The sequence below is a fragment of the Nicotiana tomentosiformis genome, chromosome 5 (genome assembly GCF_000390325.3).
Source record: "Nicotiana tomentosiformis chromosome 5, ASM39032v3, whole genome shotgun sequence".
NCBI lineage: Eukaryota > Viridiplantae > Streptophyta > Magnoliopsida > Solanales > Solanaceae > Nicotiana > Nicotiana tomentosiformis.
Window position 1 is genome coordinate 136,883,553 of NC_090816.1, and position 12,945 is coordinate 136,896,497.

General features: G+C 35.4%; 1 long non-coding RNA gene across 1 annotated transcript; it reads left to right on the forward strand.

Annotated features, from left to right (window-relative positions):
- The first annotated feature begins 7,889 nt into the window (after window positions 1–7,889).
- Window positions 7,890–9,917, forward strand: LOC138891849 (uncharacterized). The gene is made up of 3 exons (XR_011408186.1): window positions 7,890–8,040; window positions 8,895–8,947; window positions 9,642–9,917. It is a non-coding gene; the product is annotated as an uncharacterized lncRNA (long non-coding RNA).
- The last annotated feature ends 3,028 nt before the right edge of the window (window positions 9,918–12,945 follow it).

The following is a 12,945-nucleotide window of genomic DNA, read 5'->3' on the forward strand; positions in this document are numbered from 1 at the left end:
AAGACCGTAATACCGGCGAACCTTAATACATTCAAACAAGAACAACGACAGCACGTCATATTTAAAACTTCCACCACACTCGAAAATACCAAATCTCATTACTCTAACAACCCAAACCTGAACATTCATAGTCTGATCGTTTTTCCTTTGTTGGTATTAAATACCGAACCTCTAAATCATGCACTGAGAAATCCTCTTTCCGAGCCATCCACTAGCTTGACACGTAGACAAACACCCTACCATAACACCAGCACCATGCATAGTCTCCAAACCGTAGGAATTATCGATATTGAGCTTAAATGACAGAACGACCTTCTGCAAGGTGACGACAATAGCCCAATCAAATACGCAGGGAGAAACATCGTACACCACATCTGTAGTACCATTATAATTCCTCGATGCCCAATAAACATGAGCGCTCAACATCGTGTAAGAATGTGTAGGAAGGAAATAAAGGCACAAGCCTTAATGGAATCAAACCGCACGATAAAGGAATCAAGAAGGGAAATGCTCCTAACAGCCCTGTAGCCTCTCGAAGATAAGTACATACGTCTTCGTACCGATCCGCAAGACTCTACTAGACTTGCTCATGACTTGTGAGACCTACGAGAACCTAGTGCTCTGATACCATGTTGTCATGACCCAAAATTCATTAAAGGTCGTGATGGCGCCTAACACCGCTGTCAGGCAAACCAACCATAATTAATTAACTTAATTACCCATTTTAGTATTTTTAAAATCAAAATTTTTTCAATTAAATAGTAAAGATAGAACTCATAGAGTAAGTGATAAATATTTTAGCAACTAAATTTCTAAACAACCCATAACCACTCCCAAAATCCGGTGTCACAAGTGCATAAGCATTTACTAGGGAGTTAAAATAAAATACAATATCTGTCCAGAATACAAATTAGACGGAAAAATATAAATAACTCTGAAGAAGACTCTATTGGCTTCAGATCGTAATTTAGAATGCAACTCACCTAAGTCCCCGCATTTTAACCACACCTCTGTGCCCACAAGGCCGCAAGACATATTTGTACCTGCACAATAAAAATATGCAGCAAGTGTAGTATGAGTACGAAAATAATGTATACTCAGTAAGTATCAAGCCTAATCTCGAAGAAGTAGTGATGAGAGGTCGACTTTGACACTCACTAAGGGTCAATAATATTATAATAGAATATTTTTAATTGACATGATTTATAAGAATAACAATAATTTTCTTAACAAGCAGAAATAATTAATTTTTTCAATTCCAATAATTTTTAATTTATTAATTAGCTTCACAATGTGCAATAAAATATCAAAGTATCATGTAATTATTATTATTAGGCATGATTTCTGTCGAGCTCGTACGACCCGATCCTGAGTGTCGTGTACACTGCCGAGAGACGTACGGTGCGATCCATAGATGCATCTATACTGCCGAGGCATTCGGTCCGCTCCACAAGAAAGGATAACATTTTCTTATGAACCTCCGAAATGAGAATATATATATATATATATATATATATATATATATATATATATATATATATATATATATATATATATATATATATATATATATAACACATACATTTTTGAGATTAATGCAGGAGGATGTACAAATTTCTACAAAGTTAAATATTCTGAACAAAATTTCAAGTATGTGAGATTTCAATCTTTTACCATTCCCTCTAACAATTTGCAATACAATTCTATTGCTTTAATTAAATAAGGATATAATTATCACAAGTAATTCATGATTTGAGTCCTAAACTACCTGGACTTTAACACTATTAGTAGCTACGCATGGACTCTCGTCACTTTGTGCGTACGTAGCCCCCACAATTAGCAATAATTATTAATTTAAATTACGTATGGGGTATATTCTCTCTTACAAGGTTAGACAAGAGACTTACCTCGCTCTGAAGTTCCATAGACGATTCCAACGACACTCTAACACCTCAAATCGATGCTTGTCGCTCCAAAACTATGCAAACAATGTGCAAACCAATCAAAATGTATACTCCAATGCTTTAAATTTAATAATTTATAAAAATTCTCAACTCCGCTCAAAAGGTTGGCAGTGGGGCCCACGTCTCGGAACCCGACGAAACTCACTAAATCCGATAACCCACTCGTAAACTCTGAATCGGTATTCAAAACTCAAAAATTTATTTTGTGAAATTATAGAAATTTCTTCCGATTTCTTCTTGAAAACTCCATAATCTAACGCCGAAAATGAAGATTAATCCATGAAATATAATCACAAATCAGTCAAGAATGCTTACCCCATGTTTTGTGGTGAAATTCCTCTCCAAAATCTCTAAATCCCGAGGTTCCCAACTAAAAATATGAAATAATGGCTCGAAGGTCCGAAATAGAGGACTTATAACACTGCCCCGACTCCCTTCTTGGTGTTCGCAAGCCTCCCATCGCGTTCGTGATGAACAAAATTCTCAAAAGCCATTTTCAAACTCTTCTCATACAGCCTGTAGTATAATGGTCATAACCTTTTGTACAAAACTCCAAATCATAAATGGTTTGACTTTCTGGAAACTAGATATTAAGGGCTATAACTTTCATATGTTGATTATCTCTCAATTCTTTGTAGATTGCGATATATAGGCTTCCAAAGTTATCCCTATGCAGTAGAGATTTCCAAACTCTTCCCGGACAGCCTGTAGTGTATCCACCATAACATTTTGCACACAACTCTAAATGACTTATGGTTTTCTTTCTGAAAACTAGACATCAAGGGCTACAACTTTCAGTTTTGGATCATCTCCAGATCTGTTGTAAATTATGAGATATAAGTTTTCGAAGTCGGACGACGGACATCAGAAATTCCTTCTTCGCGAACGCGAGAGCCTCTTCCCAGCAACAAAATCCTTCTTCGCGAACGCGAAAAACAACACCAGAACCAGCAACATCAAAACACCCAAACATGGTCCGAAACCACCCCGAATCACACCCGAAGCCTCCGGGACCCCGTCCAATCATACCAACCAGTTCCAATACATAACACGAACATGTTCGAGGCCTCAAATCACATCAAACAACATCGAAACTACGAATCACCCTCTAATTCAAACTTAAGGAACTTTAAAATTCTAAACTTTTACAATCGATACCGAAACCTGTCAAATCACGTCCTATTGACCTCAAATTTTGCACACAAGTCATAATTGACATTACGGACCTACTCAAACTTCCGGAATCAGAATCTGACCCCGATATCAAAAAGTTCACTCCGGGGCAAATTTCTTAAAATTATCCAAATTTCCAATTTTTGCCCAAATGACCCCAAAATGACCTACAGACCTCCAAATTCACTTTCGGACGCGCTCCCAATACCAAAATCACCATACGGAGCTATTCCGAGACTCGTAATCCCAAACGGACATCGATAACATTAAAATATACTTCAACCCAAATTTATGAAATTCTTCCAAAATGTCAACTTCCATAATAGGCGCTGGAACGCTCCCGTGTCATCCAAAACCCGCTTCGGAAATACGCCCAAGTCCAAAATCATCATACGAATCTGTTGGAACCTTCAAATCCTGATTCCGAGGTCGTTTACTCAAAGATTATACTTTAGTCAATTCCTCCACCTTAAGGCTTCCGAAATTAGAATTTTCTTTTCAAATCGACTCCGTACTTTTCGAAATTAAATTCCGACCATGCGTACAAGTCGTAATACCCGAAGTGAAACTACTCATGGCCTCAAACCGCCGAATAACGTGCTAGAGCTCAAAACGACTGGTCGGGTCGGTACATCCAATGTTTCCTCCACTAAATAAGAGATTTAGAATGAGTAAGATTGTATGCGCTTGAATTAATTTCATCGTAACAATAGGATAAGATTTCATTTCACCATATTTGTCATAGCTTGTCTATAATACAGATCAATGGTTGCTTCCTCAAGCATTTGTGCAAAAAATGATGAACCTATTATGACAACATGTTGGTAGCATGGAATATAATGGAATTATATACAACAAAAGATCAAAATTGAACATATAAAGTAATATTAAAATTTATTTATGAAAATTAACTTTTTCTCAACTTTAACCTTGAACTTAAGTTCTTCATACGGTAAGAAAAGGACATCATCTTTAAGGTTTTAAATGGTGCATTAGCAATTCCTATTTCCAGCATAAGGTGTAAATAACGAAAATAGCCCAATTAAACATATAATTTCTAGTCGTTGTTTTTTGGTAGAAATACAATTTCTAGTGAATTAAGGCAAACTTGGTACTTTGTTGTATATATTAATAGTAGAACGTTTGACGAGCATTATCAACCTTTCCCACCCACCAAAATTAAGCATAAACTTATTGTTCTTCTATTACTACTCCGTTACTTTATGAAGCATAATTTCTGTTTTTCTTGGTATGATGGCGATTGTTCTTTTGAACTATTACTGAGGTGAGTGTTGATTGATTAGTGACACATACGTATGTATATACCAGTGCGGACGTAGAAGTTCAGATACAGGTTTGATTGAATTCAGTAATTTTTAATCAAACATTGTATATATCTTAAGGAACTTATTAAGTACGTACACATTAAATTTAGAACTCAGTTATTAATATTTGAATCGTCATTTTAGGAAAGTCTTAGTTGCTTAGTTGGTTGACTACTTGAATTTTTACCTTATTGATTCTTGCAATTTCCTTTACCATTTTCCCTACTCTTATATATAATTTTAAAAAAAGAAAAGAAATCATCATTCTAAAATGTAGAAGTCATAAAGGACCCGTTTGGTAATAAAAAAAAGATTCTTTTTTTGAATTTTTTTTCACATTTTTTCGAACAATCATTGGACCTGAGATTTCCTATAGAAAAACAAGCAACAATCATGTCGTGAGAGGAAGTAACGCGAAAAGTTATGTCATGATTTCATACAACATTACTGAATCTTTTCTTTCTTATTAGTGGCAGGGGTAAGCTTTGTTTAGCAAGAAGAGACTTTGGTTCACATTTTTATATTATAGCCATTATCCACAGTAGAAGCATTAATCCACAAGGATGGATTCGGATCAACAGTCTCCTTATGCAGTAAATGTATAGTCGTACACAACGCAAAAGGGAGAAAAGCAAAAGCAAAGAAGGAAGCAGGGGGTGGAGCTTAAGAAAAGCAAAAGAAAATGTCTTTCTCAAACACATATCCCAATTGAATACAGGAAGTATGCACGGCATTGCTTGATGGAACATCATAGAACATAGTACTCACACCAAACTGGAGGAATATATGTTGCTCTGTTGGTTCCCCAAGTACACGCAAGTATACGTGGGCGTCAAGTAATAAAGTGATTCGAAAGTCGGATGTCGAATCCATAGATACTTAAATTAACCGTTAACTAAGCAAACTAAAATCAATTTACTGTCCAAGATGATCAAAAGTTTAACTTTTCTATTATAACTACTATTGCGAAATTTAAACACGTAACCAAGGGAGATATAAATTCTAGGGTTGTGTTTGGTTTAATAATCCTATTGAGTTCGTAATTACACCTGTTAATCCAAATTATGTATGATTGCTAGTTGACCGGATCATTTATATAAATAGCATGTTCCCACAATACTATTCGTCTATCCATAATATATCAACCCTATATTCCTATGGTCTTCAATCTATCATTAGCGAATATAATATGATATTCAACTAAGCAAGACTGTTAGGTATATTCTTATCCTACCGCAAAATCTTTTCCCAAGCCACGGGTTCAGAAACAAGCTCTCTCCAATTCTACTATAATCTAAGCACGGCTTTCCCAAGCATAGCATAGATAGTAAATAGAACTCAACTGGTGGCCAAATAATTAAGCAATTATGCACAGAATTAGAAAAACAACCAAAGATGATAACTCGAATTAACGGTAATATAATTAATAAATTTTAATATTCATGATAACCACAACCCTAGAACGTGAAGTTTAGCTCCACATAGACATGGTAGCAAAATAATAAATCATCAAGAAAAAGTAAAGATTACTAAGTTTGATGGAAGAAAGATGAAATCTGATAAATTCCGGCCTCCACGGCGGCTCCGTGCTATCTCTTCGTCTAAAGTCTGTCCAAAGTCGGTCTCCCTAGGTCTTCCCCCTCAAAAATGATGTTTAATGACTATTTATATATGTAAGAAAAAAAAATTTAGACAAAATAACAAAGTCCAAAACAAAAAAGGAGACAGAATAGACTTAAAATTCGGACCATGGATCGCCACGCTAAACGCGCTAAGCACCTCGCGTCAACCCGCTCGTCGCGCGCTCAAACGCAAGGAAATTTGCTCGCCTCGCCTGCTGCCTTTGCTTCGTTTTCAATTTGATTTCTGCCTAACTTTTGCAATTCTTTTCCTTTGCTTTCCAATTGTTGTCACGTCAATTTCTCACTTGGATCATTTAAATAATTTTGTCTTCAATCATCACATCATAATATTTTTCATCATCAAATAATCACATACTATTCTTGTAGTGCATAAAATACACATAAAATCCCTACTTTGCCCCCAATTTCGTCTTTAATGTACTTACACATAAAATAAACTCAATTAAACACAAATATAGTATAGTTTAGTATTAAATCACCTAAATACACGGTAAGTAATGCACTAAAAATACGAAATTATAGCCAAACATCACTACCCCACACTTAAACGTTGCTCGTCCTCGAGTCAATTAACAATTCACACTATCCTTGAGCACTTTGTTTTTACACAATTGAGGCACACTACACTAATGACCATGGTTTATAGCAATAAATAGCAACAATTAAACCTTAACATATGCAATCACATACACTTCCCTTTTTCTTATGCCAAACTTCAAAAATATTCAAACAAAGACAACATGCTCGTAACAATCCTAGCCTCAAAAACCAACTCACTGTCACAATGCACTCATGGCTTGAACACCCAACATGATAGAGAGTAGTCTAATAACGTTAACTATCCCTTGTGAAACCATTTGCCCTCACAACAAGAACAAGAGAATAAGTTGAATCCATACATTTAAATCAACTGCTCAAATATATTTTAAGGACTCATATATATCAAAAAAATCTCTCACTCTCACAAAAGACGTCACATGCATGCAATTGGCGCCATAGGCTTGCCCTTAATTTAAATCTCTATTAATGTAGGCTCACTCGATCTAAAATCAATTAGAACTTTTTTGTAGTTGTAATGTGGGCTAAGGGACGGGAAGGATGTTACACCCCATATTTTTGTACGTGAAAGTACGTCGTAAGTCAATTGATGTAAGCTTGAAAATGAGATCCTCTTTGAAAGTATATAAAGTGATTTAATGATGTTACGTCCCATTTTCGCAAGCCTTTACGAGTTATCATTCGGGGACAAATATTTCTAAGGGGATATGTTTTACACCCCGTACTTCAGACGTCACTGTCATTATAGGATTATCTAATGTAAGCTCAAAAAGGACGAAATTCTTCTACAAGGATAAGAAAGATTCGAAATCTTAAGTAAGTTAAGATAAATATGAGACTTGATAATCATGATTTAAATGAGTTTAAAGTCATGATATAACTATATATGATGTTTGGATATGAAATATAAAGTTTGGGAAAAATCGAATTTAAGTTGCGGAAAAATCGACTAAGGATTTTCTTTGTAATAAAGCTTTTTGAGAAATACATTTAGTAAGCTTTATGATTTCTTTTTTGGGATATATTATATACCAAATTGAAGGTCTTTGAGTCTAGTTTCTAACGCATTTAACCGTTCATCGATACGATATCGGAGTAGAGAGATATTCGTATTTTCGCGAGACTGCGCAAGCAACACCATGGGACCCACAAAGTCGTGAAAATTTTCAGATTGTATTAAAGTCAATTCTCCGTCGTTTTAACTCATTTTTCTGGTCCAAAACAGTTCCTAAATCCTCCTAAATGCTCTCCAATGGTTCCTCCATGATTCTAGGATGAGAACCTAAGATGAAAACATGAATCCAATGCTAGAAATCCCGTAGTGCTTGCTAGATCGTAGTTCTTCGTCTTGTGGCTGTTTTGGAGGGTTCTTCAAAGGTAAGTAACCTCAGATTTTGTTTTGTTATTTATTATTAAGCTAATAATCAGTCCCTCCTTCATATATATTAGAGTCTCAAGGCGAAATACAAGTGTTTACACACTAATTTGAACAAAAAATTGATTGAAGAAGAGAATACAACTCCTATAGTGTTGTTGTGTGATTGAGGGTTATTGTGAGCTACACCAGCTAGGGATTTCAAGTTGTATCTACTGTATAAGGTATGTAAATCATGTTCTTGATTGTACTTAAGGTTAATCATGTGTTGTTTGAGTTAAAATCTTCAAGATAGTAATTAACATGACATAAGGAATCGTTATCTTTTTTTTTTGTGGGCTGTGTTGAGGCTATATATATGGTTGGTTGTGGCTGAAAATTATTATAAATAGTTTGATTATGTTGTGGCTGCTGTTGTTAAGCTTATCTATGTACTAATTCAGTGGATTGAAGAAGATAACATGAAAAATAAGAGGTTGACAATAAAGGTTAAGGTGCTAGGCGTGTGGACTATTTTTGAAAATTATTCTTATGATGTTTTGGGATGAAAATGATATGGTAAGCATAAGTATGATGTTATAGAAGTTATAGGCAGATTCATGGAAAAGGAATTGGATTAAATTATATTTTCGTAAATTATAAATCGAGCTTGCCGCTCAAAATAGTTGTTGAAGTAATTAGAGAGCTTATTGTGAATTATATTATTATTGTTTGGGCTATTTAGTAACTTTTAGTGACTTATGGGATGTAGTAAAAATAGGGGAGGTGCTTTCCGTTTTTTTGTAGAATATTGATTTTTAAATATGAGAGTTACAATGCTTATATGATGACGACGAAGTCGGGTTACTCATTGTAGGCGTAAGAAGATCATATTGAGCTTGGTTGACGATTGGAGAGAAGATTGCAAAGGTATGTTAAGGCTATCCCTTATTTCTTTTTGGCATGATCCATACGATACAAACGAAACGAGCAAATGCACAACTTTCATAAATGACTCTATTCATAGAAGTACTAGAAGTGCCTATGTTCTTGATTCCCCATGTGTCCTATTATTCTATCATCTGTTCATGAGTCTCAGAAAATACGTAAGTTGATAAAGTTTATTTCATGATATTAATCGAAGGCATATTGATTTTATGACATATCGAAGGATCTTACGAACGTACTTCTTATGCATTTCATTCATTTATATATGTACATTGACCCATGACCAGATGGCGTTATATACACGTATATTATATGTATATGAGATATGGTAAAATATATATATATATATATATATATATATGTGGGATATGGGAAAAGGTTACGGCGATATATATGCACCACCACCTGATCAACTAGTATACGTTGATGATTTCGCCCACAGTGACTGAGATGATATTATGTTCGCATATACCTATGCATGGTATGACATTTATATGCACATGCATGACATTAAGAATTTTTCATGATTCACAGAATTATTCAGAATTACAGGTTGAGTTCTTTACTCCATGTTTCTTTCATGTCTTTTATATACTACTGTCATGCCTTAAATACTCGGTACTTTATTTGTACCGACGTCCCTTTTGCCTGGGGATGCTGCATTTTATGCCCGCAGGTCCCGATAGACAGGTTGAGAGTCCTCCTAGTAGGCTATCAGCTCAGCGGAAGGTGTTGGTGCACTTCACTTGCTCCGAAGTTACTTATTTGGTCAGTATGGTTTGGACATGTATTAATTGGTATGGTGGGACCATGTCCCGACCTTTATGATGTTTATGTACTCTTAGAGGCTTGTAGACAGATGTCATGTATATGGATATTTGTATGGCCTTGTCGGCCTTATAGGCCCGTATGTCGCATGCATAAGCTTATATATCATGTTGGGTCATCTCATGTCGAGTATTCTCTTATATTTAATTCTAGTTATCTCATGACGGCCTTTCCGGTTCATTTAACCATGATAGTATGATAAGAATGATACGTTACGTTGGTACTCGGTTGAGTTAGGCATCGGGTGCCCGTCGCGGCCCTGCGGTTTGGGTCATGACAAAGGATATAATTAGGAATATTGGCTAACCCTCTTAAGCACTTTAACACATCACATAATCAACTATAAGCGCAAATTCTTCAATCGCAATTTTAATTTCACAACTAAAATCATCCCTAATAATGTTCCCTCTTTCTTTAAGCACTACTTTAATTCATTCCCACTAGCAAGAAAAAAATATCAATTTATTCATCTAAATTGTTTTTTCTTTTTTTTCTTTTGCAATTTCCACTAGTGGTGTATTCTTTTACAAAACAAGTGCACCTTTTTTCTTTTCATTGGTTCCACTCAAAAGTCACCCCACACTTAGTCTCTTCTTACTCCTTTTAGCGCTCATCTCAAATTAAAGTGCTTTAAGAGGTAAAAGGATCAAAACAACGTCAATTAAGAATAAAAAGGGTATAGGCTTGTAATATGGGTGCCAAAAAAAGTCTATAGGCTTAAAAGGGTTAACTAGGGATAAATTTTGTTTGTGATAGCGATAACACTCGAAAACATCAAAGAAAGCCTAAAATTATTTTTCTTACCGAGCATCACCTCAAATTTTGCTTCAATTCACATGCCGGAAAAGTTCTAGACACAAGTACAATACATAGACTACACAAAAACCTCACCACACATGGCACATGACTCACTAAGGACGGTCTCATTCCGACTCTCAAATTAATGCAAGTATTCACGGAGCCATGAGATGTTAAGCATTAAGCGCAAAGTGAACATAAGTCAAGAAAATAATACATAGGCGTCACAAAATATGCTATCCAAATAACCAAGGTATCATAAGCACTTTTAGCACATAGGGAAGATACTACGCATGCCAAAGCCTAAATATGCTACTATCAAACAAGTCAAGGGCGCCTAGGAATCTCATCTTTCTTCCTCCATTTATTCCCTAATTTCTAATCTACTCTAAAAATAAAAAAATAAAAGGAAAAACTACTACCCGGTTCAAACTACATCCCATGAAAAAGAACCGAGGCACAAAGAAAAACTACATGGGATTATTACTACCTAAAAGAAACTAAAAGACATATTTTTGGATTTCTGTTTAGACTTTAATCCCTCAAGAAAACTGTCTAGGAGATCCATCGTCGGGAAAAGTCTAATTTTTCTACCTTTTTTTTCGATTTTTCTTATTTTCCGCATTTAAATAAAATAAAATAAAATAAAGCTACTAAATACTACATAACTACGAAAACAAAAATAAGAAGCTAAAATCAAAATAAGAAGTTAACATTTTTACTAACATACTACTACTAATTATCTAGAGGAATTCTCCCACATCATACTTAAAGGAGTGCAGTGTCTCCAATGCACAAATAAAGCAAAATAATAACGAGGGTGGACAAAAAACTCCCGGAAAGGCCAAAGGCCTAAGTAATAGCGGCTCACGGGTACTCAGACTTTTCCTAGGCATGGTCGTTTGTGTGGTCACTCCATACTTAGTTCTCACTATCTAGCTCGCTTTTGCACTCTTCCAATGGCTTTGCCTCCTATGCTTATAATCCTACAAAATAAAAACAGATACTACAACAATAATAAGATAAAAATAAAAATAAAAATAAAAGAAAGCAGTAAAGTTGGGTTGCCTCCCAACAAGCGCCTGATTTAACGTAACGGCACGACTTGTAGCACTTTTTGTCTCCATCTCGAACTTATGAATTGAGCCCCCAATAGGGCATCCAGTCTGTGGCTATGCTCCTTCGGTGGGGCTACAAAGAAAATCAGGCCAAGCAATAAAATTTTCGCTCTACACCTCTTGACCTTTAGATGAGGAATGTAATTTTTGCTTTTTGGCATAACGAATTCAAGAATGTAAGCACCCCGTTCCTCATCCATTGGCTCCTCTAAAGGCTCAGATGACTCGATTTTCATGTCATTATACAAACATAATGTTGAAAAATGTATGGAATGAGGAGTAATACGCCCTAACTCTAGAATTGTATTACTCTTTACATCCTCATATTAACATGCACTAGAATATTCAAATATAATATTATCTACTTCCTCGCATGACTCTAGTGTACTTTTCTCAACATGGGCATCATCAACATACATATGCTCTAATGATTGACTCTCTACTTTTAGCTCCTCAATTTGGCGTATAAGCTCCTTTTCAACTTCACACAACTGATTATTATTTTGTTGGGCGTTAGACGCATCAACCTTTGCAATCAATTGAGCTCCCAAGTCGTGAATAGCAATGCCAAATTTTTTGATCTCTTGTCCCCGTTCAGCTCTTCCTTCTATTAAGTCTTTTATCCTATCTGTAATTTTCACACGTTGAGCCTCGTATATTTTCAATCTTTCAGTTTATTCCACCAGCCAAGTTTGACTCATAATCTCCTCTTTTTTCAAATTTTTCTCTTGCTGGTACTCTCTCTCTCTTCATTCAAATCTTCCATATTGGCCTTTATTCTTGTGATTGTCACCCTCATTCTTTTAATATCTTTTTTGAGTTCATCATGTTGCTCTGCTACTTGCCTCAGAATATCCCTAATATATGCATCACGTTCCATATCTTGCACTTCATTGTCCCTATCAAACTCACAAACACTGTTAGCAAGATCATAATAAGGGCTCAGAGAAGGATGAAAAGAATTAGGACAATCATCACAATGGCCATCTTGACCACCACACATATTATAAATATTCCACTCAAAGGATTGAGATTGTGCGCACAACTCGCTCCCGGGAATATTCTGATAATTTTTTCACCATTGGGGTCCTCCACAATATGGACATGGATCATCAAAATAAGAATAACCATCATTCGAACAATTTACATTCCAAGATGCAATGTGAAAGTAAGTAAAAGAAAATAATACTAACTAAATAAGAAAATTAAAAACTTGAACAAAAATCAATTAAAAGC